This window comes from Petaurus breviceps, unplaced genomic scaffold (genome assembly GCF_028583685.1).
Source record: "Petaurus breviceps papuanus isolate PSGF00001 unplaced genomic scaffold, PetGlider_PUasm1.0 110, whole genome shotgun sequence".
Classification (NCBI taxonomy): Eukaryota; Metazoa; Chordata; class Mammalia; order Diprotodontia; family Petauridae; genus Petaurus; species Petaurus breviceps.
This window is the reverse complement of record NW_027185597.1, coordinates 335710-361562: the sequence shown is the minus strand read 5'-3', so window position 1 is coordinate 361562 and position 25853 is coordinate 335710. Positions and strand designations below refer to the sequence as shown.

At 37.7% G+C, this 25853-nt stretch overlaps 1 long non-coding RNA gene and 1 pseudogene across 3 annotated transcripts in view; one reads left to right on the top strand and one right to left on the bottom strand.

Moving 5' to 3' along the window:
- LOC138155999 (uncharacterized) overlaps positions 1–25853 on the bottom strand; it is a 120224-nt gene that overhangs the window by 82818 nt on the left and 11553 nt on the right. The window lies entirely within an intron of this gene.
- LOC138155639 (creatine kinase B-type pseudogene) lies at positions 63–3949 on the top strand (annotated as a pseudogene).

The window sequence follows — 25853 nt, the reverse complement described above, 5'->3', positions numbered from 1 at the left end:
CCCCCCCCTGTGAAACGCACGCCGTGCTCCGAGCTGCATCCAATCAGAGCTGCAGCAGTGAGCTCGTCATCCTGTTCTTCCCCAGTGATTTGCTTATAGAATAAAGGTACATTTTTTTTGTTCACATTTACCTGTTTATTAAAATTGCTGTCAATGTTCATTAAAATAAGCCCTCCCCTGAAAATAAGCCCTCTGGTGTTTTTCTGTCCAAAAAAATTAATAAGACAGTGTCTTATTATCGGGGAAACACGGGGTAGCTGCCCTTAATATAAGCACAGTTTTAGGGGAAAAGGAAGTGATAATTCCCTTCATGCCCAGTTTGGAGCATCACAGTTTTTATTATCTATATGACAGATATTTATAATCTAAAGATTATCTAAAAGATGACAAGAACAATGGTGAAGGCCTTCAGTCCATATTAGATAACAAGTCTTTGGGGGTTTAGCCAGGAAAAGAAGAGCTTCAGAAGAAACATGATAACTCATTAAGTATTTGAGAAGCCATAACAAATAGCCTTCTGTTTGACCTCAGAAGGCAAAAACTTCGAGCTATGGATGAAAACATCAAAAAGGCATATTTAGGGCTTAATGTCAGAAACAATGTCCTAATAATTAGAACTGGCCCAGGGTATAGGCTATCTTCAAAAGGAGTAGATTTTCACTTTTATGGAGGTCTTCTAGCAGACATTGGAATATACTGATTGGGTATGTTATAGAGGAGGTTTCTTTGAGGTTTGGGTAGATCTAAATGAGTGCTGAATCTCTTTCAACTTTAAAATTCAGTAATTATAGACTTTTAATGCCTCCTTTTAACTTCCAATATCTGTGGAACTTTGGAGAATGATTTTTCCTACTCCATATTTATTCTGCTTAAAGTCATCAGAAACAACAATTACTCTGTCTTTTTATGAGGCATCTTCAAAGTTTGTTGACAATGCATTTCATGGTTGGATTACTAGATTAAAGATTTATAGTTAACAGAATGCTATATTTCTTGAAAGTACATGATCATAGAGATGAGCTAATGTAATTGTGCATATGTAAAAGAGAGTTACAGAGGTAAAACACTGTCATTCAATGCAGGGGAGTTCTTGCCCAGCAAGAAAGGTCACTGATGCTCAACTAATAAACAGAAAATCTGTTTGGCCCCAAAGACCCATTCAACACCTTCTTAACTTAGTTACACTTAAGTTTTAGCCTTTATTGTGGTCCACTAAGGAAGATAGGATAGAAAGGTACAGGAAAAACAGAGGGGAAAAGAAGAAAAAGATGAAGGACATAAGAATGAAAGGGAGGGTTGAAATGGAGAGACAGATGTGAGAAAGAAAAAAAATCTATAATGAGAAAAAGGCAAGAGGGAGGGGATAGAAGGATATGCAAAAGGGAAGAGAGAAGGAAAACAGAAAGGGAGACAAAGATGAGAACAGGGGAAAGGAAAGACCAGTAAGGTGATAGGTAGATGGCACAGAGGATAGAGAACTGGTCCCGGGATCAGGAAGACTCATCTTCCTGAGTTCAAATCTGACCTTAGACACTTACTAGCTGTGTGACATTGGGTAAGTCACTTAATTTGCCTTTTTTTTTTCTCATCTATAAAATGAGTTGGAGAAGGAAATGCATCCACTCCAGTATCTTTGCTAAGAAAACTGCAAATAGGTTCAGGAAGAATTGGATACTACTGAAAGGACTGAACGAAACAACAAAAAATCAAAATTCCCTTCCTGTTTTCACTTTCTCTAGATACCTGCTTCCCCACCCCTATCAATGGCTATGGTATATAGGCACATGTAGAGAACTTTCAGAAGTTTCTCGGCTTCACTAATGAAATGTTCCCCTTCCCTATATTATTATCTGAAAGGCTACAGGGCAGACAAGCAGGAGGATGTATTATGAAGGTAATGATTTGGCATCCCTTGACCTCGCTAAGGTATATTCCCCTGTCCTGTACAGTTACATGCAAAGGTTACTGGGCAGATAAGCAAGAGGGCTTGTAATCTTTTTTGTTTATACCTCTGGATATGGTCCTAGAATAATACCCTAATAAGTAACTAACCTTAAGCAAGGGTAAATAGTGAACAGGATTAAGGGAGGCTCCTTCTACATTATCTGCATTCCTTTGATGTAGGATCTTTCTACATTGTCTACATTCTCCTGGGGGAAGGTGGGAGCATAAAAACTCTTTGAGCTCCTTGCATCTATGGCTCTGTAAGAAATGGTCCTGTAATAAACAGACTATTGATTACACCCCTGTCTTGTTATTCTCACCACTTGCTAGCCCACCAACTGCGCTGGCCACAGTAGGCATATACCACATCACAGGACCATAGATTTAAAGATAGGAGGAGAGGTCATCCAGATCAATGCTTTCATTTTTACAGATAATAAAATGGAGGCTCTTAGATGTTAAATGATTTGTCTAGATTTGGGGTGAATTCTTTCTCCCTTTTCTTCTCCCTCCCCTCCCCCCATCTAAAACCAAACTAATGCATCAGTTCAGTTGAAAATTCCTAAATTAAGAAAAAGTACCAACTTGGACTTCAGTGGCCTGAGATAGAAGTGCAGTAGGGGCAGTAGCAGCAGCTTCCTCCCAACCTTTTCACCTTCTTCGACCCTTGGAGCACCCTACCTCCTGCCATCATGCCATTCTCCAATGGCCACAGCATGCTGAAGTCCCGATTCCCCTCCGAGGAGGGATATCCTGACCTCTTCTCGAACAACAACCATATGTCTAAGATGCTGACTCTTGAGCTCCATGAAAAACTCTGAGATAAGGCTACACCAAGCAGCTTTACACTGGATGATGTCATCCAGACCAGTGTGGACAATCCATGGCACCCATTCATCATGACTGTGGGCTGTGTGGCTGGAGATGAAGAGAGCTACGTGTTCAAGGAACTGTTTGATCCTATCATTGACGACCGCCATGGAGGCTACAAGCCTTCAGATGAGCATGACTGATCTTAACCCTGACAATCTGCAGGGTGGTGATGACCTAGATCCTAACTATGTGCTGAGTTCTCAGGTCTGAACTGGCCAGAGCATCTGAGGATTCTGCTTGCCCCCACATTGTAGCCAAGGTGAGCACTGGGCCATAGAGAAGCTGTCTGTGGAAGCTCCAGCCAGCCTGGAAGATGACCTGAATGGCAAGTACTATGCTTTGAAGAACATGACTAAGCAGGAACAATAGCAGCTGAATGATGACCACTTCCTCTTCAACAAGCCTGTCTCCCCACTCCTCTTGGCTTCTGGCATGGCCCGAGACTGGCCTGATGGCAGGGGCATTTGGTACAATGACAACAAGTCCTTTCTGGTGTGGATCAATGAGGAAGATCACCTGAAGGTCAACTCCAAGCAGAAGGGAGGTAACATGAAGTAACACATTTCTGCATGGGGCTCACCCAGATCGAAACCCTTTTTAAGACCAAGAACTAAGAGTTCATGTGGAATCCTTACCTGGGCTACATTCTGACATGCCCCTCTAACCTGGGCACAGGCTTCTGTGCAGGTGTCCACATCAAGCTCCCCCATCTGGGCAAGCTCAAGAAGTTTGGTGAGGTGCTTAAGAAACTGAGGCTGAAGAAGAGAGGGACAGAGGGTGTGAACACAGCAGCTGCTGGTGGCATCTTTGACATCTCCAATGCTGACTGACTGGGCTTCTTGGAGGTGGCGCTGGGGCATATGGTGGTGGATGGTGTGAAGTTGCTCATTGAGATGGAGAAGCTTTGGAGCAGGGCCAGTCCATCGATGACCTTATGCCAGCCCAGAAATGAGCAGTGGGCCCCCGAATTCTGCGCTTCCTAATTTATTGGACGAATGAATCACCACCATTCTTTCAGCCTGTGGTACCCTGGGGGGCTCCTGATGCAGCTTCTTCCTTCCATCCTTGGTGTTAGAGTTTTATTTTTGATGGTTGAGATGTTGCTGAATGCTGAAGTAATAAACTATTGTTTTGGCCTAAAAAAAAAAACAATTCAAATTTGGACTTTTTTTTTTTTTACTAAGTTCTGACATTAATATATTAAACTGAGGCATAATCCTTAAATTGTATGTTCACTTAGATTATGACCACACTAGTAAAGTATCATCTATTACTACTTCTACTTCCATTTGAAATATTAACAGATTTTATAAACAATGGGAAGTGGCTAAACTTTTTTATATGCAAATTTCAAAATGGATATTTTTGTAACAGGAACTTAAATGTCTTTCCCATTCTCTTGCTTGCCTGCTTTCCTGCCCCTTAGCTTTGATTTCAAGGGAAGCCATTCTGGTGAATTTGAATAACTCTACCCAAGGAGCACCAGAGAGATATATAAGGCCAAAAGAAGAAATGGGAGTATTTTGGGAAATGTGTGTCTGTTAAAATTGTATCTTGTTCTAGTCCCCCTGACTACTATCCCTTTCTAGTCAGTATAATAAATAATTTTATAAATAGCCATTATAAAGAGGAAATAAGATTGCAAAGAAGAACACTGAAGTCAAAGATTAAAGGAGCATAATTTACAAGGTGTATCATTATTAACCAAGATTCTCTTCCTGGTAGTGTGTGCTAAATCATCATCTAGGCACTGCTATGAGTGCCTTTTGATTATGTGATATGAAAATTTCAGACAAGTGCCAGACATCACCAGTATGACCAGCAGGACTCCAAAAAGTGCTGATAATTTTGAAATGATGTGGACATAATGTTAACTTTAAACTTTTACTTCCAACTGTTATCGATTTATCGATTTTATTTTTTCATAAAACCAGCTCTTAATTTTATTAGTTCAATAGATTTTTTTAAATTTTATTAATCTTTTTGATTTTCCCAATTGCTAATTTGATATTTAATTGGGTATTTTAATTGTTCTTTTTCTAGCTTTTTTTAAAATTTCAGTTGAAGCATAATATTCTTCTTTTTTACTTTCTCTCTCTCTCTCTCTCTCTCTCTCTCTCTCTCTCTCTCTCTCTCTCTCTCTCTCTCTCTCTCTCTCTCTGCTTCAGATGTGTTTCTTATAAACAGTGTTATCATAGGGTTCTGATTTTTTCATCCATTCTGCTATTCACTTTTATTTTATGGGAGAGTTCATCCCATTCACATTTATGATTACTAACTGTATATTTCCCTCCATCCTGTTTTCCTGTTCATACTTTTCTCTCTCCTTTTACCCTGTCTCTCTTCTGACCACCACTTTCCCCAATCTGCCCTTCCTTCAGCCCCTTTCTCTTTTATTTCTTCTTTCCCCTCCTACTTCTATCCTCCTTTCTTTCCTCCCTTCTATCAGCCCTCCCCCACTTTTCTTTCTTCTTTCTTCTCCTATTTCCCCATAGGGTAAGATAGATTTCTCTGCCATTCCTTCTTTGAGCCAAATCTAATTAGAGTAAGGTTCAAACAATGCTTACCCCCCTCCTTTCTTTCCCTTTACGGTAATAGGTTATTCATGCCTTTTCATGTGATGTATTTTACCCCATTTGGTCTCCCTCTTTCCTCTTCTCCCAGCACAATACTTTTTTTTTCACCTTAAAATTTTTTTAATTATCACATTAGAGTTAACTTATATCCACACTCCCTATCTAAGTATACTCTTCTACCTACCTTAATAGAGATACAATTCTGAAGAGTTAAAGTATCATCTTCCAAATGTAGGGATGTAAACAGTTTACCCTCATTGAATAACATGCTTCCCTCCCCCCCCCATTTTCTTTTTACCTTTATGTTTCTCTTGTGTCTCGTATTTAAAGATCACATTTTTTGTTTAGCTCTGGTTCTTTTAATCAGTAAAGTTTGAAAGTTTCCTATTTCATTGAATGTTAAATCTTTTCCCCTAAAAGATTATGCTTAATTTTGTTGGATACTTGATTCTTGGTCATAATCCAGATCTTTTGCCTCCCAAAATATCATATTCCAAAACATCTGATCATTTAATGTAGAAGCTGCTAGTTTTGGGCTTTTTTGGAGGGGGGAAGGCAGGGCAATTGGGGTTAAGTAACTTGCCCAAGGTCACACAGCTAGTAAGCGTGTCAAGTGTCTGAGGCTGGATTTGAACTCAGGTGGTCCTGACTCCAGGGCCTGTGCTCTATTCTCTGTGCCACCTAGCTGCCCCTTTAAATTTTTTTTAATCTTGCATAATTCTATTATTAATTTATTTCTATTATATTTTATTTTTAGGTATTCCTTTTCCATTTTCAAATACCATCATGATCCCCCAATTCCACTTCTGTCCCAAATGAATTCTGTCCTAAAACAAAGAATAAAGCAAGGCAAACAAAAGATTTAGTTATTTCTAACAATATATTCTGTACCTCTAACCCAAAATCTCTCTTCCAAAGAAGAGGAAGGCATGTTTCAGCTATGGTCTATAGATCATTTTACATAGACCTTTGAACAATACTGTGTATGTAACACGACAACTTTGCAAACAGCTCTACCATTAAAATAGAATTTGTATTCAGGATATAAATAAGCCTTTTAAAAATCTAATTAAGCTGACATTCCACAGAAATAGAATGTTTCGGATTGATCTGTGACAGAGTTTTCCAAAATTTATACCTATATACATGATAACTCCAAATAATACTCAACTATGGCTAACTCTGAGACCTGAGTAGTCAGATTTTGATTACATACTGATAAACACATACATATGAACATATAAGTAACTGTAAACAAATAAACAAACAAAAAATTGTGACACCAAATTCAGGTATCCTCTTATTTATAGGTAGCAAGTAGTATAGTAAAGAGAATACTTGGTGTGGAGTTAGAAGATCTGTTTTTGCATCTTTTTTTCCCTAAAATTTTCCTTTAGACTCAAATGCCAGAACACAAATACAGAATAGAGAAAAGAAACAAAAACATATCATAAACTTAAATGTTGGAATTTAAATACAAAGTTAGAAAGAAATAAAATCATATCATGTAAATAGCAGGACACAAGAGAGGATTCAAAATATGTAACAATAAATTCTCATTTCAAGAAAACTTATATGATAAATAATACTTGTGTTGAGAATTGTCCATATTTTCTTTGCTTCCTTGTGAGTTTTCTTTTGTTCTATGCTATGCACTTTTTTACTTTGTTCTTTTTTTCCCCTCTCCCCACCTCCCCCAAAGGCCACAATAAAGGTTAGATATGTTTCTTTATAGCTATAAATATATACATGCCTTCTCTCCTCCCCCCAGAAGGCTACAATAAAGTTTACATGTTTCTCCATAGCTGTAGCTATACACACACACATATACATATATAGACATATACTTTCCCAAACCTATTCCACTCCTGATCTTTGTGCATATCTCTTGTTTCTTATCCTTCCTGCCTCCTCTACTTCACTTTTACCCACTACCTTGCTCTCCTATGACTTGCCTACCCCCCTTCAAGGATCCTTCCCCGTGCTTCCATTCCCATAAATTTAAACATCCTTCTATACCTCTATTTTACCTATTCTTTTACTTTCCCCTCTAAAGATCTTTTTCTTCTTTTTCCTCTCCCCCCTCTCTATGTCCCTACCATTTTATTTCTTCTGAATTTAGATCTATTCTCATTTAAATATATATGTATTGTTCCCTCACATATACACATATAGACATTCACATTCCCAAACCTATTCTATTTCTGAACTTTGTTTTTATGTATATGCTTATCTCTTGTTTTCTATCCCTCCTGCCTCTTCTATTTCACTTTTACCCATTACCTTGCCCCACTGTGACTTATCTGACTCTGGCTCCTTGATATTTGAATTTCTTTTCATTTCTGGATGCTTGTAGTATTTTCTCCTTGACCTGACAGTTTGAAATTTGGCTGTGATATTCCTAAGAGTTATCATTTTGGCGTCTCTTTCAGGAAGTGATCAGTTGATTCTTTCAATGACTATTTTACTCTCTGGTTCTAGGATATCAGGGCAGTTTTCCTTGATAATTTCTTGAAAGGTGTTATACAAGCTCTTTTTTTGGATCATGACTTTCAGGTAGCCAAATAATTTTAAAATTATCCTTCCTGGATCTATTTTCCAGGTCAGTTGCTTTTCCAATGAGGTATTTTACATTTTCTTCTACTTTTTTTTAATTCTTTTGATTTTGTTCAACTGACTTTTGATCTTTTATAGAGTCAGTTTCCACTTCTCCAAATCTAATTTTTAAGGAATTACTTTCTTCAGTGAGCTTTTTACCTATTTTTCCATTCAGCCTGTTCTTCTTTTAAAGAAGTTATTTTCTTTAGTGGATTTTCCCCCCATTTGGCCAATTCCATTTTCTAAGGAGTTGGTTTTTTTCAGACAATTTTTGTTCTTCTTTTTCCAAGCTGTTGAGTCTTCATAATTCTCTTGCATAACTTTGATTTCTTTCCCCAATTTTTCTTATACTTCTCTTACTTGCTTTTTAAAATTCTTTTTGAGCTCTTCCAAAAGGACTTTTTGAGCTTGAGACCAATTCCTATTCCCCTTCACATGTAGATATTTTGACACTGTCCTCTTCAGAGTTTGTATTTTGATTCTTCCTGTTATCACAGTAGGGTTCTTTTTTTTTGGTCCATTTTATAAAAGTTAAACTCTTCTCTTAGGATATGGGGGGCACTGGCCCAAGCTTCTTGCAACAAGGGCCAGGGACCTGGTCACTTACTTTATGTACTGGGGCCTCCGGGGCTGGTGGTTTGCCCACTGTGCTAGGGTGGCATAACCTACTAGTACCTGTTGTGCCTTGGATTGCAGGGCTGGTAGTTTGCCTCCTGTGCTGAGGGTGGAGGTCTCATAGCTGGTCTGCTATGCTACTGGCCTGCTGAGCCAGAACCTTGGGGTCTCAGTTACTGCTCTGGGCTGTGGTCAAGAGCCTTGCACTGACTTACCCAGACACTGCTTGCACTGGGTTGTGCTCCTGTAGCAGCAAGCACCCCAGCATCCCCAGGATGGCTGCCAACACAGGTTCTTAGATTTGCTTTTCTAAAGGAGAGCAACTCAAAATGGGTTAACAATCTAGCTTTAATCAAACATATGTAATTTACCTAGTTCAAGGGGAAAAGGTCAGCACCCCAAACTTCAGAGAACACAAACAAGTTACAAGCAGACAGAGAACCAGATCAGCAGACAGGCTTCTAACTGTCTGACCATTACATCCTAGTCAGTTACCTACATACCTAGTCAGTTACCAGAGAGGGAAGCACCAACATCTGGGTTTTCAAAGCCGGGGGGCTCAACGGCTGCTCAGAGTCTTATCTGGTCAAATCACACAATTCTTCTCAAAGTGAGCCCCAAAACAAAACCCACATCAGGGCATATAGCCTTCTCCTGGCTCAGAGAATGTCACAACCCTCTTGACCCATTGCCCAATCACACAGCATCAAGGTGTGGGTGTTCCTGAAAGACAAGCCTCCTGCCACAGGTTCCAGGTGACCACATTCAGCCTATTGGGGGTAGAGTATATTTTCAAATCAAGGAAGGTTCTCAGAATCATAAGCCTATCAAAGGCCCTAGGGGCAGAGAAGATCTTAGATTCCCATTCCCATAGCAGCTCCCCTTTTCCTCAAGTGAGACAGATCTTTCCTGAAGTCCTTCTAAGTTATCCTGGACTGGAAAATTGTTTCACTCCATCTTTTTGTGAACTCTATCACTCCAAAATTCTTTTAGTGGTTTCTGAGAGAAACTGAGGACAGCTCAGACAACTTCTGGGTTTCTCTCCACAATCTTGACTCTACCCCTAGCAGGATACTTCTTAACAAGAGACCTTGTTAGTCCATCATTGGGGTATGTGATTCAAACATTTCCATTGTGGTTGGAACTGTCAGGCTTGGCATTCAATTGCCACAGACTCCTGCTCTTTCCACCATTAACATTTTTTTAAAATCATAATCAACTCCATATGAAAATGATGCAGCAGAGAAAGAAAAGTTGACTCCTACTAAGGATAACAAATCAATCACTAACAATGACAAGCAAATAAAGGGAAAAAATGAAAAAGCTGTATAAAATCAATGAGGTCATAGCTCTTCAATTGTTCTAAGCCAAATGTTCAGAGGTCCTGCTCTCCCTACAATAGACAGAGCATAGAATGCTTCTTTGAGAGAGAAATGTAATAGGGATACAGGGAGAAATATAATGTAAAAATAAGAGAAATCATTAAAAACCTGTTTTGAAGAAAGGATAGACATAACAACTGGTTGGAGGAAAATTATGAAGGTCAGCTAGTGCTACTTCAAATGAGCAGATGGAGTTGACTCAAATGCCCATAGTTTTTCATTTTTTGATTATCTCTTATTTTATACGAAGATAATTTTTGTTCACTGTCCCGCTGGTACCAGACACATGGAATATGGATGATTGTTTAAAATGTAATAATGTAACAAGTCCTTATGATTATTCCTCTTTATCCTTCAAAATAAGAGCAAAGTAGCCCTTCCTCCAGAGAAAAGAAGTGCCAAAAGGGGAAAGAGACTAAATATTAAAGCTCCATGACAAATTGATGATGGCTTTGCCAGTCCCTTACCTTTATTTAATTATTAGTTGGACAGAAACCCTTCCCATTTTTTTCTTTAGTCTTGGCAGCAAATTGATAACCCTAGGCAATTTTTAATTAGCACCCTTTAAAAGTGGTTAGCTAAATTAGTCAACTATGAAATAACCTCACCCAAATGATTAACTCCAAATTGCATTTCAAATCCATCAGTTGCTTTACTATATGAACACATCATTACTTCGGGATTGTTAATTAGAATGTTTATCTCTCTATATAGTAAGACATTCATAGCTCAGTGTGAGGCCAGATGCCAACTGGCATCCCTTTTTACAATTCTTCCACAAATGTCCTGCCAGCCATTTCGTACTGACATTTCTATTACCAGATACAGCTCTGGCTCCATCCATGTCACAGCAGACACAGAATTTAGAACAAGCTGAAAATGCGATGGTCCCCTTACCACTTCATTGTCCATGTAAACAGCCTTGGTCTTTTTCCTCTTCAACAACAATTCAGCACACATCTAAAGGTTTATTAGGTGTCAGGCACTGTGCTAGGTGGTAGGGATACAAAGACAAAATGTTTCTCCCCTCCAGGAGTCTGATTCTACTGGGAGGAATTACTGAGGATATGTACAATACTAAACATAGCCACATAAATGCAAAGCAAATTTGGGGTGAGGGAAGCAACAACCTGGGGAGGCAGGAAGGCCTCTTTTCGGAGGTAGTATTTCCTAAATATTAAAAGGAGCTAAGGATTCTAAGAGGTAGAAGTGAGAATGAGGAGCATTCCACATATGGGAGACTGTATGCAAAAGCATGGAGGTCAGAGACAGAGTATTATGTAAGGAAACCATCAGGTAGATGGATATGTCCAGAACATAGATTTTATGGAATATGAAAAATGTCTGGAAAGATAGATTAGACCCATACTGTGAAGAGTTTTAAATTCTAAATAAAGGAGATTTCTTTTATGTCCTAGTCAGCAAAGAAACACTAAAACTTCCAGAGTAGAGAAGTGATAGGTCAGCTCTCCACTTATAAAAACAGACCCAAAATGAGCTAGATAACTATTGATAGCAGCCTATTGGGAATGTCTGCAAGGGTCGCCTAGCTATAAGGACCCAGGACTTCTTACTGAGACCCACATCCTATGGATCTTGGGTGGTTCTGGAGGAGAGAGATGAGACACTGCCCAGGTAGTTGATGTGTGTACTACATTTGCAGAGGTAGGAAGAGGTAACTCATAGAAATTCTTTAGTCTGACAGTGTGAGAATTTCCTTTACCTGTTTGTTATCATGCCCTCAACTTTGATCTCACTGCTAGTACCCAGCAGCTATCCTATGTCTAGAGTAACTCTAGGAATGCTGCTTCTAACCTCAGGCTGTCTATTCTATGGTGGGTGGGCTTCAGAACAAATAGCCACTTAGATGGAAATATGTGCTTTTGAATGGTCCTAAATAGTTTAGCAAAGTTGGGTGCAGCATATAGATATAGACACATTTACACAAATAAGTTATGTATATATGTGTATGTGTGTGTGTGAATAAGAATTTATTAAGTATATGTTCCTAGCACTGTGCTATATGTATGGTCCATACCATAAATATATTCACTAAGGTGAATGTTTATTTTCTTCTGATAGATTTGCAGCATCCGGCACTAATTCATTAATTTTAAATGAATCTTACTGAGAGAGTACTCAGCATATAGACAATAGCAATTTTCCCCCACCAGGTGGCAGGCAAACCCTAGTAAATTACTCGGTTTCAACTTTTTTTTTTTTTAAAATAGCACTGAACTGGCTATACCAATAAACTAATAGAAATTAGAATAAATGTAGAAGCCTAAAGTGGTGATCAGTCTACCACATTAAAATCTTATATACAGTGGCACAAAAGCTAGCATAGAAGATATAATCTTCAGATGGCCGCCTTCTCACCAATTTAACTAGCAAAGTTTCAGGAAGAGGGAGGCAGACATAGGTGTGCACTGAGAAAGGGATATTAAGTATTGCTGCCAGATGCTTTGTCTCTACTACTGGAGAAAAGGCTCTTCCTTGGAAAGCTCAGTTACATAATGGGATGAGAAACTAGCAGATGCTAATCAGAAGCTCAAAAAAGGGGGTGCAAGAGATTGGGGGTACTCCTACAAAGGGCTGTGTGCATATGTCTTGAGTGTTTTGAAACCTATGAGGTTTCAAAGTTTATGGTTTCTTATTATTTTCCCCTATTAATGTAAATATAGACTTCCATTCTAAGAGTTCCCTCCTTAAGTCTACCACCCCTCCCCTAAATGAATGGTGCCTTTTCCTATCATTCCTATTATTCTACTGCATAGAGTTCTGAACTTTTAAAATCAACTAATCAACAAGTATTTATTCAGGATGTCAGGCACTCACTGTGCTAGATACTAGGAAAAGAAATAATAGCAATTATAAGAATTAATATTTACATAGTGGTTACTCTGTGCCAGGCATTTTGCTAAATACTTTATAAATATATAATCAGATGATCCTCATAACAATCCTGCGAGGTTGGTGCTATTATTATCCCCATTTCACAGATGAGGAAATCGAGGCAAACAAGTTAAGTGACTTACCTAAAGTCAGACAGCTATAGTAAATGTCTGAGGCCAAATTTGAATGAAGATGTTTCTGACTCTAGGTCCTGCACTATATCCACTATGCCTTCCAGCGGACGCAAGTACAAATCACTTGTGCAAAGAGTAGAACAATCCTACTTATGAAGAACCTAGATTCTAAGTTGCTCTTTGGACTTGGACCCAAGTTACTTGGCATTAACTTAAGCCATAAAAAGAAAATGAACAACCACATGCGATATTTTGGAGATAACAACTACAAAACTAGAACTAGGAGAAAGTAAAGTGGGCTTTGTACCAGGGCATTGCAAGGGAAAGAATGGTAGCAAAAAGTTTTACTCTTTCAGCAAGTAGAAAAAATCGTGTTTAGCACCAAGTTAGTGAAAATAATTAGTTGAAATAGAAGCTGCTTGACAGCAAAATGCCTCAGTCACTAGCTATGTGATCCTGGGCAAGTCACTTAACCCTGTTTGCCTCAGTTTCTTCATCAGCAAAATGAGCTGAAGAAGGAAATGGCAAACCACTATAGTATCTTTGCCAAGGCAAAAAGGAGCCATAAAGAGTTGGACATGACTGAAAATTACTAAACAACAACAAAAACTGTAATATTCCTTCTTCCTCACCTGCTGTGGCTGTACCTAAGTGAGTGCCTCCTTAGCTGGATCTGCCCCTCTTTATTTTATTATTATTTTTTTTAAGCAATCAGGGTTAAGTAACTTGCTCAAGGTTACACGGCCAGTTATTTCTGGGTGGGTGCCAAGTGTCTGAGCCCAGGATTCGATCTCCAGGTCATCCCAACACTGGAGCCGGTGCTCTTACTCGCTGTGCTACCTGGCCGCCCCTGATCTGCCCCTCTTTATTATCCACAAGTGGTTTTGTACAGGATCCCCCCTAAGATGATATGCTTTCTAACAACATCTTTCCCCAGCAGAATCTTATATTTATAGGTCTAAATGCTCTCCCTTGTAACTGAGCTTGTTATAAACATTTTATTTGATGATGCTGATCATCAGTTCTTGTATTTACAGTTGGTTGGATTGTAGAGGTCTTCTAGCCCAACTTTTTTTATTTTATGGTTGAAAAAATTGAGGTGTGAGAAAGTGAATGGTTTGCTTTAGGTCACAGGAGAGTAAGTAGAAGTGTTAGAATACAAATTCAGATCTTACAGGTCCAAGTTCAGCATTCTTTACACACTACTATGCTGATTGCCCCAGGCACATTTTATTTTGCTTTCTCCAGGTGCCAGAATTGCTAGTTAGGAATCTGGTGATATTAGAACAAGACAAGAAGAAAACTAACTTTTTTCCCTTAAAGGAGAAATTCAAAATTTAACACATATCCCCATCTCTCCCAAACAAAAGAACTAGAAATAGGTGTTGAGGATGGGGGTGAGTGCGGGGAACCTAATTCAATATAAGAACTAGAATCTTAGAGGAGTTACATGGTTACAAAGTAGAAAAAAATTAAAAGTTAGAAAAATTTCTTACCTTATAATTTTATCACTTCTGGTCCAAAGGGAACTTCTCTTGTTCTTATCTAGGGGGGAAAAGAGGGAGTGGGGTTGGTAGAGTTAAGTAAATGGCACTCAGTTCCCCTCCCTCACACTCATTTCTCAAATACATAGAAAACTGAGTTAACTTTATAAGAACATGAATAGTTAATTTTCAGATGAGGAGATCAAAGCTATCTCTAGTCAAATAAAAAAAACCCTTTAAATCACTATTGATTAGAAAAATGCAAATTAAAGCAACTCTACCACGTCACACATATCAAATGGGGTAATATCACAGAAAAGAAAAATGATAAATTTTGGAGAAGATGTAGGAAAATTGAGACACTAATGCATTGTTGGTGGAGTTGTGAACTGATCCAATCATTCTGCAAAGCAATTTGAAACCATGACCAAGTGATCAGATCGAGGAAAACATTGTGTACAATACTGACAACATTGTGTGATGATCAACTAAGATTGACTTAGCTATTCTCAGCAATACAATGAGCCCACACAATTCCAAAAGATTCAAGATGGTAAATACTATCTACATCCAGAGAAAGAACTAATGGAGTCTGAATGTAGATCAAAGCATACTCTTTTCATTTCCTTTTTTTTTTCTGTTTCCTTCACATTACTAATGTGGAAATATGTTTTACATGATTGCACATATATAATCTATATCAGATTGTCTGTGGTCTTGGAGAGAGGGAAAGGAGCGAGGAAATATGGAACTCAAAATCTGATGAAAACGAATGCTGAAAATTGTCTTAACAATTAAATGGAAAAAATAAAATATTATTTATATTAAAAAACAAAGTAGTGAAATGAGGTATGCAAAGACTCTTAGAAAGTTGGCACACACCAAGGTCAATGTTGGGTGATTAGATCAGTAATTTACACATTTCCAAAGACTTGAACTAAAATGTCAAGATTTACGGTATCCAAAGATATAAAACATATGTATAAAGTATAAATGAGAAGACAATAGTGATATCTCACACTTATTAGGCTTTTGAAGTGAGATATTCATCATTTCATTTGATCCTCACAATAGCCTAATGAAATGGAACCTAAAAGTATCCTCCTTATTGTCATCATTCAGTTGTATCTGACTAGTCCTTCATGAACCCATTTGTTTTTATTGTTGTTGTTTTTGACAGAGATACTGGAGTGGTTTGCCATTTCCTGCTCCATCTTATTTTACAGATGAGGAAACTGAGGCAAACAGGAAGAAATTACTTGCCCAGGGTCACACAGCTAGTAAATGTCTAAGGCCAAATTTGAAGTTAGAAAAATTAGTCTTCCTAAGTCCAGGGACCTAAACAAATGCATAAATGAGAAAATAGAAGTTTAAAGAGATTTAGTTACTTTTATAGCATCATAGATTAGTTAATGCCAGAGGTGGGAGTCTCTCTTGATTCCATTCTAGTATTCCACCACACTACCTTCAAAACACAAAATTAAGGAAATGAATATTCCTGCAAATTGCATAAATGGGGAGAGAATGGAAAAATCCTAAAGCTACAAAGATTGGGTATCACAGAAGCAAGAATCCCAAATATGAATGTTTATCCAATACAATGTTCCATGGAAGACAGTTTTTAATAATTTTTAAGATCAGCATCATTGCGGGGTGGAGTCAAGATGGCGGAGTAGAAACAGAACTTCTGTGAGGCTCCGGCTCCCACTTCCTCCAATTCATGTAAAAAATAACTCTAGACAAACTTTGGAACTACAGAGCCCACAAAATAACACAGAGAAGCTAACCTCCTGCTGAGCACATCCCGGCAGCCTGGTAGGGAGCAGTCAGCACAGCGCTCTGGGAGCCGACCCCAGCCCCAGGAGTGGGAGGTTTTAGCCCCAGGGTGGGTCAGACCAGCCACTGGCTGGAGGGACTTCAGATCACCAGCAGCTGTGCTGGTAGATGCCAAAGACAAAATGAGAGGTCAGTGCAGCGAGGACTTTGGGACCTGGGAATCTGTGGTGCAATCCAATCTTTGTCCCCGGGATGAAAAGCAGCTGAGGCCCCACGGCCCTGCAGCCACCACCTCGTGGTTGCTTCAGAGCTCCTAGACTGCAGATTGTGGGGGGAACAAGCAAGCAGTCTGAGGGGTAATTGCTCTTGCTTTAACTTGCTTGGATCTGGATTGCTGTCTAGGGTGGAGGTCCTGGGGTACATGAGCAGTCTGCCAGAGCATGTGGAGGCTTCAGAGAGGGCACCCAACTAATACTTCCAGCAGCTGCAAAAATCCCAGTATTTGGGATAAAGGTACTATTTCTGGTACCAGAGTTCTACTGTGGAAAAAAGCTCAAAAGTCAAGTAATTGAGTGGCAACATGAGCAAGCAAAGGAAGCAAAGCAAACAGAGCAACAAACAAAGCGACCCAACTTTACACTCCTATTTTGGGGACAAAAAGGATCAAAGTATGGAACAGGAGGAATACAGCAAAGTCAGAACTCCTGCACCAAAAGCTTCCAAGAAAATATGAGCTGGTTACAGGCCATAGAGGAGCTTAAAAAAGGATTTTGAAAATCAAATCAGAGAAGTGGAGGAAAAATTGGGAAGAGAAATGAGAATGATGCAAGAAAATTATGAAATGAGAGTCAACAACCTGACTGAAGAAAATAACACCTTAAACATAGACTAAGATGGCAAAAGAGGCTCAAAAGGGCAATGAGGAGAAGAATGCCTTAAAAAGCTGAATTTGCCAGATGGAAAAAGAATCTCAAAAGCTCACTGAAGAGAATCATTTCTTCAGAATTAGATTGGAGCAAATGGAAGCTAGTGACTTTATGAGAAATCAAGATACTATTAAACAGATCCAAACAAATGAAAAAAAAATAAGGCAATGTGAAATGTCTCATTGGAAAAACCACTGATCTGGAAAATTGATCCAGGAGAGGTTATTTAACAATTATTGGACTACCTGAAAGCCATGATCAAAAAAAGAACCTAGAAATAATCCTTCAAGAAATTCTCAAGAAAATTGCTTGATGTTTTAGAAACAGAGGGCAAAATAGAGGTTGAAAGAATCCACCAATCACCACCTGAAAAATATCCCAAAAAGAAAACTCCTACAAATATTATAGCCAGGTTCTGGAATTCCCAGATCAAAGAGAAAATATTACAAGCAGCCAGCAAGAAACAATTTCAATGTTGTGGAAATACAATCAGGATAACACAGGACCTGGCAGCTTCTACATTGAGGGATCAAATGGCTTGGAATATGGTATGCCAGAGGTCAAAGGAGCTGGGATTAAAACTAAGAATCGCCTACCCAGCAAAACTGAGTATCATGTTCCAGGGGAAAATATGGTCATTTAGTGGAATGGAGGACTTTCAAGCATTCTTGATGAAAAAACCAGAGTTGGATAGAAAATTTGACATTCAGATACAAGAAGCAAGAGAAGCATGAGAAGGTAAGCAGGAAAAGAAATCATGAGGAACTTATCAAAGTTGAACTACTTATACTCCTACATGGAAAATCAATAATTGTAACTTATGAAACTTTTCTCAGTATGAAAATAGTTGAAGGGAATAGAAATGTATATATGTGTGTATGTATATATATATGTGTGTTTATATATGTATACATGCATATATATGTCTATATAGGAGGGTATATGGGTATATGAATACATACATGAGTGTGTGTATATGTCTATATGTACACATAGACAGAGGGCACAGGACCAATTGAATAGGAGGGGATGATACTTAAAAGGTGAGATTAAGAGGTGAGAGAGGAATATAATGAGAGGAGATGGGGAGAGACAGATTGGGGTAAACTATCTCATATAGAAGAGGCAAGGGAAAACTGTTACAATGGAGGGGAAGAACAGGAAGGCAAAAGGGAATGAGTCAACCTTATTCTCATTGGATTTGGCTTAGGGAGGTAAAGACATACACACTAAATAGGGTATCTCACCCTACAAGATAGTTGAGGGGAAGGGGAACAGAGGGGGAATGATGGAAGGAAGGGCAGGTTGGGGGGAGGGAAGTTGGAAGCACCCACTTTTGAAAAGGGACAGGATTAAAGTACAGAATAGAACAAGTAGGGGGTAGGATAGGATAGAGGGAAATATAGTCAGTCTTTCACAATATATACACTATGGAAGTGTTTTGCATAGCTATACATGTACAACCTATATGGAATTGCTTATCCTTCCAGTGAGGGTGGATGGTGAGGGTGGAAGGGAAAGAATCTGGAATCCAAAGTTTTAAAATCAAATTTTTAAATATATATATATATATATACATATATATATATATATATGTACACATATTATTATTAGTTTACATGTAACTGGACAATGAGATATACAGGCACTAGGGCATAGAGATCCACTGTGCTCTACTGGAAAGTCAAAAGGGGAATGGGTGAAGATTTGGGAGAGAGCAGATTGACGGAGGGGATATTCAGTGGGAATGCTGTTTTGGGGTGGTGGGTATTGAAAATTGGGGAGAAAAATTGTAACTCAAAATCTTGTGGAAATGAATGATGCAAACTAAAAAAGAGAAAAAAAAAGATCAGCATTATCTTCTTATTGCTGGGGGTATACATACTATGGTGAAGGACACAAAGGTGGGAATGAGTATGACCTTCAAGAAGAGATTAGCCTAGACAAAGTTACTAACCTGACATGAAAGGTTTATATACAGGAGTAATATTAGAAGTTTGAATAGATAATGTTAATATATATATAAATATAAATATATATATATATATAATACTGTAAAGCAATTGGGGTTAAGTAACTTGTTCAAGATTACATGGCCAGTTTTGTGTGTGTGTGTGTGTGTGTGTGTGTGTTAAGTATCTGAGGCCGGAACCAATACCAGGTCCTCCTGACTCTGGGGCTCTTACTGTGCCACCTAGCTGCCCCTATAATGTTAATATTATCAAGTGATTTCATATTAACATGAAGAGTATAGACTTCATCCTGTAGGCAAGCAATGGGGAGTTCTTGACTGTGACAGATAGAAAATATTTTAGTATAGCTAGTCTGGCAATACTACAGGTGACACAATTTTGAAGTTGTTGAGGGACTGATTCATTGTCTTGAGGGGAGAATAAGAAATGATTGGGGGAGAAATGATGAAAGTAATTATAAGAAAAAGACCATTGGGAAGACATAAATAAGTACCAGCCCATATGTCTACTTTCTTGATCTCTACACAATCTTCATAAGAATAATTTCTATACGTATCAAGAGCACCTTGAATAAAGATATGAGAAAGGAAAAGACAAGCTTCTGCAAATGATATTTGGTTATAGACCAGGCAATATCATTACAGTCAAAAGATTCACTAAAAGTTACCTAGACAAGATTTTACTGTATTTGCTGAATTTTTAAAAAACCCAAAACAAACCATTTGGTTCAGTAGAACACAATGCAAATTTACAAGTTCTTCTCTAGAAAGCTGTCTGACATTCTTAAATCAAAATCACACTAAATTCCTCTCAACAAAAGAGATGACTGCATTTGACAAGAAATTGATTATTATTATCAAGTGAGACATAAAACAGGAAGCCAAATTTGTTTATCAATGCTTTAGAGGACATTTGGGCAAACTCCTAAAGGAAGTGGAACTTTCTGTAGATATTTGGGTGCCCAATTATGCAGATTCATCAACCCCAAGAATGCTGTGGAGCTTACTAAATAAGATTCAAAATCATTCAAGAGTTTGGACTAAGTAACCACAAAGGAAGAGCCAAGGTAATCAAGAGCATCTATTTTCTCAATCATGATAAGCAGTTGGAAGAAGAGCCCCATGATGCTGCTCTATCAGTATAGATATAGATAGGTATAGATATAGATATATAGATATAATCTACAACTACTGTAGACAGATAATAAACTTGAATCAGAATTGACTATTTGGGAAACCATCCAATGCTTTTTTTTTGTTTTATTTTTTTTTATTTAGTATTTCATTTTTTGCCAGCTACATGCAAAAATAATTTTTAACATTTGTTCTCCAAACGTTTAGTTCCAGATTCTCTCCCTTCCTCCCTCTCCACCCCACATTGAGAAGGCAAACAATTCATTATAGGTTATACATGTACAGTCATGCAAAATATATCAATAATAGTAATATTGTGAAAGAAAAAAATACCAACCTCAAGAAAAATAGAGAAAGTAAAAAAAAAGTATATCTCAATTTGTTTTCAGACACCACCAATTCTTTCTCTGGGGATGGATAGCATTTTTCATCATAATTCCTTCAGAGTTGTCTTGAATAACATTGTATTACTTGGTCTAGCTAAGTCATTCACAGCTGATCATCTTACAATATTGCTGTTATGATTGCTAACTATATCTCCCTCTATCCTATTCTCACCCATCCTTCCTGTTTATTTTTTTTCTCTCTCTCCTTTTACCCTGTCTCTCCTCAGAAGTGTTTTACTTCTGACTACCCCTCCTGTACTCTACCTTCCCTTCTATCTCCCTCTCCCTTCTTTTATTCCATTCCCTTCCTACTTTCCAGTAGAGTAAGACAGATTTCTATATCCCATTATGCGTGTGTATGTTATTCCCTCCTTGAACCAATTCTGATGATAATAAAGTTCATCACTTCCCGTCACCTTCCCTCTGTCCCCCTCCATTGTAATATCTTTTTCTTGCCTCTTATGTGAGATAATTTACTCCATTCTACTTCTCCCTTTCATTTTCTCCAAGTACATTCCTCTCTTGTCCCTTAATTTTATTTTTTACATAACATCCCTTCACATTAAACTTACACCTGTTCCCTCTATATATACTCCTAATTATTCTAATTATGAGAAAGTTCTTATGAGTGACAGATATATCTTCCCATATAGGAATGTAAACAGTTTCACCTTATTAAGTCCCTTGTGGTTTCCCTTTCCTGTTTACCTTGTTATGCTTCTCTTGAGTCTTGTATATGGAAGTCAAATTTTCTATTCGGTTCTGGTCTTTTCATTAAGAATGCTTGAAAGTCATCTATCTCATTGAATGATTATTTTTTTCCCCTGAAGGATTATACTTAGTTTTTTTTGGGTAGTGACTCTTGGTTATAATCCTAGCTCCTTTTCTTGCCTCTGGAATATTATATTCTGAGCCCTCCTATCCTTTATTATAAAAGTTGTAGAATGTAGAATTCTTGTATTATCCTGACTATGGCTGCACAATACTTGAATTGTTTCTTTCTGGCTGCTTCCAATATTTTCTCCTTGACCTGAGAACTTTGGAATTTGTCTATAATATTCCTGGCATTTTTCATTTTGGGATCTCTTTCAGGAGGTGATTGGTGGATTCTTTCCATTTTTATTTTACCCTCTGGTTCTAGAATATCAGGTCAGTTTTCCTGGATAATTTCTTGAAAAATGATGTCTAGGTACTTTTCTTGATCATGGCTTTCAGGTAGTCCAATAATTTTCAAATGACCTCTCCTGGATCTATTTGCCAGGTTAGTTGTTTTTCTAATGAGATATTTCAAAATGTCTATTTTTTCATTTTTTGTTTTATTTCATTGTTTCTTGATTTCTCACAAAGTCATTAGCTACTCTTTGTCCTGTTCTAATATTTAAGGAATTATTTTCTTTAGTGAGCTTTTTGATCTCCTTTTCCATTTGTCCAATTATGATTTTTAAAGCATTCTTCTCCTCATTGGTTTTTTGACCTTCTTTTTCCATTTGGCTCAGTCTGGTTTTTAAGGTGTTATTTTCTTCAGTGTTTGTGTGTGTGTGTGTGTCTCCTTTACCAAGCTGTTGACTCAGTTTTCATGACTTTTTTCCATCATGCTCATTTCTTTTCTCAATCTTTTCTCTACTGCTTACTTGATTTTCAACATTCTTTTTGAGGTCTTCTTTGGCTTGAGAACAATTCATATTTTTCTTGCAGGCTTTGGATGTAGAAGCTTCGACCTTGTTGTTTTCCTCTGAGTGTATCTTTTGATCTTCCTTGTCACAATAGTAACTCTCTCTATAGTAAGAGATTTTCTGTTGCTTATTCATTTCCCTAGTTCATTACTTGATGTTTTAATTCTTCATTAAAGTAGGATGCTGCTTCCATTGTACAAGGAGTACTGTCTCAAGCTTCATGGGTTTTGTGCAGCTTTTTTCAGAGATACTTCTAGGGAACTGCAAGTTTCCAGTTCTTCTGAGATATATGATCTGAGGAGAGGTATTTACTCCTCTTCTGGCCTATGTCCTAATCTGTGAGTGACCATAAGCACCCTTTTTGTCCTGAAACTGTGAGGAGGGTCCCTGTTCTACTGTAGCTGTAAGCTTTGCTATGATAGTGCTCCTCCCAAGGATTCTGACCCAGATCCCCCGAATATGGTTAAAGTAACAGAGTCCTGCCTCAGTGCTAATAAAGAGACACTTGTAATCTCCTTCTGATCAGTTGTGACTGTCTTACCATCTGTGGGTTGAGAACTCCAGAAGCAGCTACTGTCACGGCTATTGCCACTGTTCATTCAGCCATTATCAATTCAGTCATTCCCTGGTTTGCTGGGGCCAGGGCTAGGTTGGTTCTAGGTTGGGCTGAACTGCATTCTACTCTCACCCAGATGTATGAGACCCTTCTTGCTGACCACCTAAGTTGTCTTTTTCTTCTATGGGCTGAGAGGTCTGGAAACCAGCATTGCTGCTACTTATTCAGTCACCCTGAGGCCTACTTCTAGTCTGCTAGGCCCTGGTCTGTGCTGGCATGGCCTGCCTTGTACTGTGCTCTCTCACCCTGGTGTGACAGACCTTTCCTGCTGACCTTCCACATTGTCTTGGACTAGAAATTTGTTTCATTCCATATTTTTGTGGGTTCTGCTGCTCTAGAATTTGTTTAGAGTCATTTTTAGAGATATTTGGAGGAGAGCTCAGGTGAGTCCTTGCCTTTACTCTACCATCTTGGCTGTGTCTCCCCATTTAATTCTTTTAATGACCCTAATAACTGCCTGAAACAGAGGAATACCTTTAAAACCCCCCACCAATATTCATCCAGTGATGTTACATAGCTAAAAAACTAAATCCAGTGTAATACAATAAGCATTAATTAAACACTTATATGTTGAATAAGGCACTGTGCTGTGGTGAAGATACAAAGACAAAAAAAGTCCCTGACCTCAAAGAGATCACATTATACTGAGGAAGATACAGCAAGTAACTGAATATACAATAATCTGAGGTAGGCGTGAACACTAATAAATTAGGAGGTAGGGAGGGGTAATCAGGTGAGATTCCTTCTAAGAAGTGGCACTTGGATGAAACTATGGATTCCAAGTGGCACAGCTAAAGCATGAGTGCAGCCCAGGCACAGGGGACAACTCGCATGCCAAAGGACAGAGATGGGAGAGGGAATGCCAAGTTAAAGGCACAGGAAGTAGGGCTGTTTGACTGGAATGTAGCATTTGGACATCATAACCTGTTAGCCAAAAGCTGTGGCATTTATGTGAAAAATTATTAAGCATTTTGCTAAGAGAGTAATTGGAAGAAAACCAAAAGAGCCAACAAGAAATAATTCAAGTTGCTCAAGCTTCAAGCAATTTTGACTCCCATTTGGAGAAGTCAAATTCAGTTTTAGTCCATGAGTCTCAGACAAGAACTAAAAGAACCTTAACCATTTCCTCACTTTCCCTTTAGGTCCCGGAATTTGGGTTCTTTCTTTTTATCAAACAGTGAATATATATTTGGGATTTTCCTCACTGTACCTGGTAATCTGAGAAAATAATAAAAGCAAGATTAGGTGATGGTTACACCGTCCCCTGCCCACATCGTACTTCACTTGGAATAGTATATTGTTTTTGTTTTGAGTGTTTGTTTAATGTTGATAAGAAAGAGACTGTCAAGAGGCAAGAAATCAAGATGGTGGGATCCATTGGATCTATGTTATATGATGAGTGATTGAAGGAACATGTCATGTTTAGTCAAAAAGAAAGGTGAAGCACAGGAGATATAATAGACCTCTTCAAGTATTTGAAGGGATGACATGTGAAGAAGAGATTATACTTGTTCTGTTTGGCTCCTGAAAGAAGCAGCAATGGATCAAAGTTGCAAAGAAGCCAATTTAGAACCCCAGAAAGAAATGAAGAAAAGAGGAAATGTCAAACAAATCTTTAATGTGTTTAATGAAATGCAATAAAAATTATACCAACAAATAGTCAATGAATAAAATTCATTGAAAACTAACTTAATCCAAATGAATGGGTATGTTAAAGAACAAATCATAAAACCAGTCAATAATTTCATTGATATTAATGACAATAATGAGACAAATACCAGAATTTGGAGCATGCAGCCAAAAAACCTGGGGGAAAATTTATATCGCTAGACACTTCCATCAATAAAAGAGAAATAACAGATTAACAAATTGGGCACACGCCTAAAAGAAATAAAAACAAATAAATAATACAAATGAAATATCAAAATAGAAGTCTAGAAAAACCAACAAAGAAATTTGAAAAATAGAAAGCAAAATAAGTCTATTTAAGTAAACTATTAAAAAAAAGGTAAATCACAGGTATAAAAAATGAAAAGGTGAATTTATAACCAAGAAACTATTTTGCCCAATTATATGCTAATAAAAATTGATCACCTAAATTTTACACACACACACACTCACACGCACGCACACACACACATACACTGACATATGAATATTTATGTGTATATGAATATATTTATACATACATATACAGGGTATCCCTAAAGTCTGGACACATAGGAAATCTCATTAATGATGCATATTTTCAGGAAATGAAATGAATGAAATTTTCAACATTTTATTTAATTAGCATAAATGAGATTTCATAGGAAGGCATAGGAGACACATAGGAAATTGCATTAATTAATTTAATTAAATTAATCTTATTAATATGGAAAATAGTCCCCAATAGCTAATGAAATCTTTTATTCCATATGAAATTGTCATGCCTAAAATTTATCCTAATTAAATAAAATGTTGAGAATTTCATTCATTTCATTTCTTGAAAATATGCATAGTTAATGAGATTTCCTATGTGTCCAGACTTTAGGGATACCCTGTATATGTATATGCATAGATTAAAATAACAGGAAATAGAAAAATTATACAATCCATACTTAGAAAAAGAAATTGAACAAGCAACAAATGAACTCCCAAAGGTGGGGATGGGTGGGGAGGAAAAACAGGACAATATAGATTTATAAGCAAATTCTATCACATATTTATAAAATAAAAATTTTAATATTACATAAACTACTTGAAAAAAATAGGAAAAGGGGGCGAGAGCACAGCCAAGATAGTGAAGAAAAGGCATCAACTCAGTTGAACCCACCAAAATTCCCCTTTAAATAACACCTCAAAATGAATTCAGGAGCAGCAGAACCCA